Source organism: Pteropus vampyrus, unplaced genomic scaffold (assembly GCF_000151845.1).
Source record: "Pteropus vampyrus isolate Shadow unplaced genomic scaffold, Pvam_2.0 Scaffold172, whole genome shotgun sequence".
In the NCBI taxonomy this organism is placed as follows: Eukaryota; Metazoa; Chordata; class Mammalia; order Chiroptera; family Pteropodidae; genus Pteropus; species Pteropus vampyrus.
The window spans coordinates 3,436,474-3,442,613 of NW_011888953.1; the positions used below are offsets into that span (position 1 = coordinate 3,436,474).

Below are 6,140 nucleotides of genomic sequence, written 5' to 3' on the forward strand. Positions count from 1 at the left end.
TGTACTGAATAATAATAAAAACACAAATATCAAAAATTATGATATAGTTAAAGCAGTGTTTAGAGGAAAATGATAGCTTTAAATGCATATATCAGAAAGAAGAATGATTTCGAAGAGTAAAAGAGACAAAGATAGATGAAGAAATAAACTATCTTTGTTTCAAAGAATATAATTATGTATGTAGAAAATCTAAAGGAATCAGCAAACTACTATGACTACTGAGTGAATCTGCAAAGTCAGAGGATACAGTGGCAAAATATAAAAACCAACTGTATTTCCATATCTTAGCAAAAACAAAAAATTAGAAAATGAAATTTTAAAATACCATTTATAATAGCATCAAATACCTCCAAAAATAAAAAACTTAATATGTTTGAAAGTACTCTATATAAATAAACTATAAAAACATTGCTGAGAGAAATTCTAAATAAATAGAGAATACACCATGTACAAGAATTGAAGGATTTATTATTGTTAAGATATCTATTCTCTCCAAATCAGTCTATAGATTAAAATAATCCTAATCAAAATCTTAGCAGGTATTTTTTTTTTCTTTGCCAATTTTAAGACATTATAAAGCTGCATTAATTAAGATATTGTGTTGATATGAGGAAAAGCAAATAGAAAAAAAAGATAAACAGACCTATAGACATAAAATCAATAGAATTTCAACAAAATTTAATGTAATTAATGGAGAAATAGCAATGATGCTGTAACATCAAATGGTGCTAGAACAAATAGATATCTGTGTGGGAAAAAAATAATGTTGATTCCCTATATTATAGCACGCCAAAAATTATTTGGGGATGACCATTAATCTAAATGCAAAAAAAATCTAAAGCTTCTAGGAAAAAAAAAGAATATCTTCATGACTGGGATAGTCAAGGATTTTTTAGTCAGGAACAAAAAGTATTAACCAAGAGTAAAAAATGATGTTTTATTCCATCAAAATTAAAAGCTTCTGCTTATAAAGACACCATTTAGAGAGTGAAAAAAAGAGTCTACAGCCACGCCACCCTAAACAAGCCCAATCCCATCTGATCTCAGAAGCTAAGCAGGATTGGGCCTGGTTAGTACTTGAATGGGAGACCACCTAGGAAGACCAGGTGCTGTAGGCATAAAAAATAAAAAAATAAGGGATTATACGATGACAAGGTCCTTGCAATCTAGAAGGTCAACCAAGGGTTTCCTTGCAAAAAAAAAAAAAGTGTAAAAAGGCAAACTACTATGAGAAAATATTAACTATATATAATATACATTAATTTCCAGAATATATAAAGAAGTTCTATAAATCAATAATTCAAAAAAATAACCTAATTAAAAAAGGAAGAAGGGAGATTTAAACAGAAATCTTCCCAAGAAAGGGTATAGGACTAGCCAAAAAGCATATGAAAAGGTATTTAACATCATATGTTACTAGGCAAATACAAATTACAACCACAATGAGATACCGCTATCTGGCTAAAATTAAAGAGTGACCATATCAAGTGTTGGTGAAGATGTGAAGCAGCTGAAACTCTCATTGCTTATGAGAGTGTGAAGATACCATCACTTTGGCAAGTTTTTAGGCTAACATACCCTACCTTATGACATAACAATTGCACTCCTAGAGGCCTTACACTTGCCTGCAGAGCTAATCTAAGATAAAACTTGAAGAAACTATAGGAGTTCTACTGTTGGTCGAGATATAGAAAGGCATAAAGACTATCACTTTCATCATAACAAAAGAAAACAGTAAACCAAAAATTATAACTTTCTTTAAAGACATAAAAGACTAACAGACACACACTTAAGAAGTCTAAACAACTAATTTCAGAGAAAGGCATGCCCTTGAAAGAAGAGTGAAGAGTGGTCATTATTTTCATACTTGGGACAAATTGCCTAGCCTAAGTACAGGCGGTGGAAGAGTAGGCATTGATAGAATGAGGAGAAATCAGCTGAACTTTTAACAATAATATGGGCTAGCATGAAATATTGGAAGCTGGAAGAGTCCCAAACACAAAAACACACCTCTCTGAACAGCGATTCTCCCCCATGAGAATTTTGCTGAGTCAGCAGCAGTTGAGGCAGAGCTGGGAGGTAAAAAGAGATTTCCCAGGCCCTGTGCTGCTTGGGGTCCCAGGGCCCTTCTGGAGTTGAATCTGGGGTGAAATAAAACTAACTAAAACTGTGCCCAAACTCCCTTCTATTTCAAAGCTTGAAAATCCCTGAGAGAAAAGCCCGATAGATATGAAGCAAGAAGCTGGGGATTAGGCTGAAAGGCCAAGAGGAATCTCCATAATAGCATTAGCAAGAGATAAACTGAAACTAATTCAAATACTATCCTAGTCCCAGCTCAGCTAAACTCATGATAGGAACTGGATAAAAATCCCTTTCCCAAGCTTAGGGCAGAGGAAAAGGAAGGTCCCCTCTGGAAAAATAAAACAAAAATATACAATCTAGTTTAAAAATGTGACCTGCAATCAAAAAAAAAAGAAAGAAAGAAAGAAAGAAAGAAAGAAAACAGTCAAGACAGGCAGACCCACTGATGACCAGAAACTGTAATCAGTAGAGGAGGTCAATAAATAACTATTTTAAGTACATTAAAGAATTCTGTTAAGTACTTTAAAGATGGACAGGATGGGCAAACAGAGAGGAATTTCATCAGAGAAACTAAATCTCTAAAGAAGACCCAAAGAGAAATTCTGGAATAAAAATATGTATCTGATAACAAAGAATGTAATAAATAAACTTAAAAGCAGATTAGAACAAAAGATCAGTGAACTCAAAGATAAGTCAATAGAAAATAGCCAAAGTGAAACACAGAAAAGAAATTAAAATATTGAACAGTGTCAGAGATACATGGGTTAATTTCAAATGATCTAATATATATGTAATTGGAATTCTCAGAGTATATTCCCTCTCCAAAATGGAATCCAATTAGAAGTTATTAATAAATTGATAACTAGAAAAACCCTCAAATATATAGAAATTAAACTACACACTTCTAAATAATCTTTGGGTCAAAGAGGAAATAAAATAGAATTTATAAAATATTTTGTACTGAATAATAATAAAAACACAAATATCAAAAATTATGATATAGTTAAAGCAGTGTTTAGAGGAAAATGATAGCTTTAAATGCATATATCAGAAAGAAGAATGATTTCGAAGAGTAAAAGAGACAAAGATAGATGAAGAAATAAACTATCTTTGTTTCAAAGAATATAATTATGTATGTAGAAAATCTAAAGGAATCAGCAAACTACTATGACTACTGAGTGAATCTGCAAAGTCAGAGGATACAGTGGCAAAATATAAAAACCAACTGTATTTCCATATCTTAGCAAAAACAAAAAATTAGAAAATGAAATTTTAAAATACCATTTATAATAGCATCAAATACCTCCAAAAATAAAAAACTTAATATGTTTGAAAGTACTCTATATAAATAAACTATAAAAACATTGCTGAGAGAAATTCTAAATAAATAGAGAATACACCATGTACAAGAATTGAAGGATTTATTATTGTTAAGATATCTATTCTCTCCAAATCAGTCTATAGATTAAAATAATCCTAATCAAAATCTTAGCAGGTATTTTTTTTTTCTTTGCCAATTTTAAGACATTATAAAGCTGCATTAATTAAGATATTGTGTTGATATGAGGAAAAGCAAATAGAAAAAAAAGATAAACAGACCTATAGACATAAAATCAATAGAATTTCAACAAAATTTAATGTAATTAATGGAGAAATAGCAATGATGCTGTAACATCAAATGGTGCTAGAACAAATAGATATCTGTGTGGGAAAAAAATAATGTTGATTCCCTATATTATAGCACACCAAAAATTATTTGGGGATGATCATTAATCTAAATGCAAAAAAAATTTTAAGGTTTTTGGGAAAAAAAAGAATATCTTCATGACTGGGATAGTCAAGGATTTTTTAGTCAGGAACAAAAAGTATTAACCAAGAGTAAAAAATGATGTTTTATTCCATCAAAATTAAAAGCTTCTGCTTATAAAAGACACCATTTAGAGAGTGAAAAAAAGTGTCTACAGCCACGCCACCCTAAACAAGCCCAATCCCATCTGATCTCAGAAGCTAAGCAGGATTGGGCCTGGTTAGTACTTGAATGGGAGACCACCTAGGAAGACCAGGTGCTGTAGGCATAAAAAATAAAAAAATAAGGGATTATACGATGACAAGGTCCTTGCAATCTAGAAGGTCAACCAAGGGTTTCCTTGCAAAAAAAAAAAAAAGTGTAAAAAGGCAAACTACTATGAGAAAATATTAACTATATATAATATACATTAATTTCCAGAATATATAAAGAAGTTCTATAAATCAATAATTCAAAAAAATAACCTAATTAAAAAAGGAAGAAGGGAGATTTAAACAGAAATCTTCCCAAGAAAGGGTATAGGACTAGCCAAAAAGCATATGAAAAGGTATTTAACATCATATGTTACTAGGCAAATACAAATTACAACCACAATGAGATACCGCTATCTGGCTAAAATTAAAGAGTGACCATATCAAGTGTTGGTGAAGATGTGAAGCAGCTGAAACTCTCATTGCTTATGAGAGTGTGAAGATACCATCACTTTGGCAAGTTTTTAGGCTAACATACCCTACCTTATGACATAACAATTGCACTCCTAGGAATATATTTAAGAGAAATAAAAGCATATGCTTACAAAAAGACTAGTATACAAATGTTCATGGAAGCTTTATTCATAACTGCCAAAAACTGTCAACAAACCAGATGTCCATCGAAAAGAATGAATAAGTCAATTATGGTATATTCATACAATGAATTTCTGTCAGAAATTAAAGAACTAAAGATACATGCAACAATGCTCTGAGTAACAGAAGTTAGACACAAAAGACTACATGCTGTCTGATTCCATTTATATTAGGTTCAAGAACAGCCAAAACTAATATATGGTGATAGAAATCAGAAGAGGGATTGCTTCTAGGGGAATGAGAGAATGGACTAGAAAGTGGCACCAAGACCTGTAGGATAATGAAAATTAATGGTAACATAGGAATATATACATTCATCAAAACCCAGGTACACTTAGATCTGTGAATTTTGCAGTATGTAAATTATTTCCTCAATAAAGGAAAGAGAAAAAAAAATCATGAAAAATACCTAACCATATGAGAAATACACAGATACACTAAATTGTAAATTCTACTCTCTATCCAGAATATTGAATTTATTATAAAAATATAACTTTACAAGGCAAGGAGAAAGTACAAAGAAAGGAATACAAAACTAAGCAAATTATCAAAGTTTCACTTTAAAAAAAATAGATACGAAATAGATAAAAAATAGATATAAAATGAGATTCTCCTAGAGAGAAATTTTTACACAGCCTGTGAGAGTCCCCCTATCTCTGCCCCCAGCCGGCCCGAGAGGACTTTCTTAACATTTTTATCATTTTCTTAATATTTTTAGTGAATTCTAGTTTGAGTGATTATTCTCAAAGGTAATAAGTAGCAGCCTGATTAAAAAAAAAAAAAAAAAAAGCTAGACTCTGAAGCCAGGCAACCTAAATCAAAGCCTGTCTGTACCTGCGAGTCTCTCTCTGACTCGGGCTGAAACCCTTGCCTCGCTGGGCCTTGATTTCTTCATTAGTAAAATGGAGAAAGGGTTGTTAGGAACATTAAGGAAGGTACCATATGGGAAGCACTTACGGTGCCTGGCACATGAGCAACTCTCATAATCAATTGCTGTAATTATGACTAATGGAGAAGAGATGGCCTGAGGGAGGTGGCAGAAGTAGGCAGGGGCTGAAGCAGGCAGGAGGCAGGTGTTCACGTTCTTCTGAGCAACCAGCCCCGGTGTTACCTTTGCTGGATGTTTGAATCTCAGAGGGTATTTTTCGTATTAATGCAAATATCCTCCCTCATTTGATGGCTCCAGAGGTCTGATTCTAGGCTGGCCCCTTACCATCCACAAAACAAACAGGCAAACAACAACGGGGCTCAGAATGGCTACCTGGGTTATCCATAATCTGGACATGGCTCAATATACATATTTTTAAGGATACTAGAGACTGTACCACCAGATCACTTGAAATCTCATTCTTTCAGAAGAACATAATTATAGTAACAATGGATTGACTATTTCACATCAATTTTCT

The 6,140-nt window shown here is 32.5% G+C and overlaps 2 pseudogenes; both read left to right on the forward strand.

Moving 5' to 3' along the window:
• Window positions 1-999: 999 nt before the first annotated feature.
• LOC111746032 lies at window positions 1,000-1,118 on the forward strand (annotated as a pseudogene).
• Window positions 1,119-4,038: 2,920 nt separating this feature from the next.
• LOC111746033 lies at window positions 4,039-4,157 on the forward strand (annotated as a pseudogene).
• The last annotated feature ends 1,983 nt before the right edge of the window (window positions 4,158-6,140 follow it).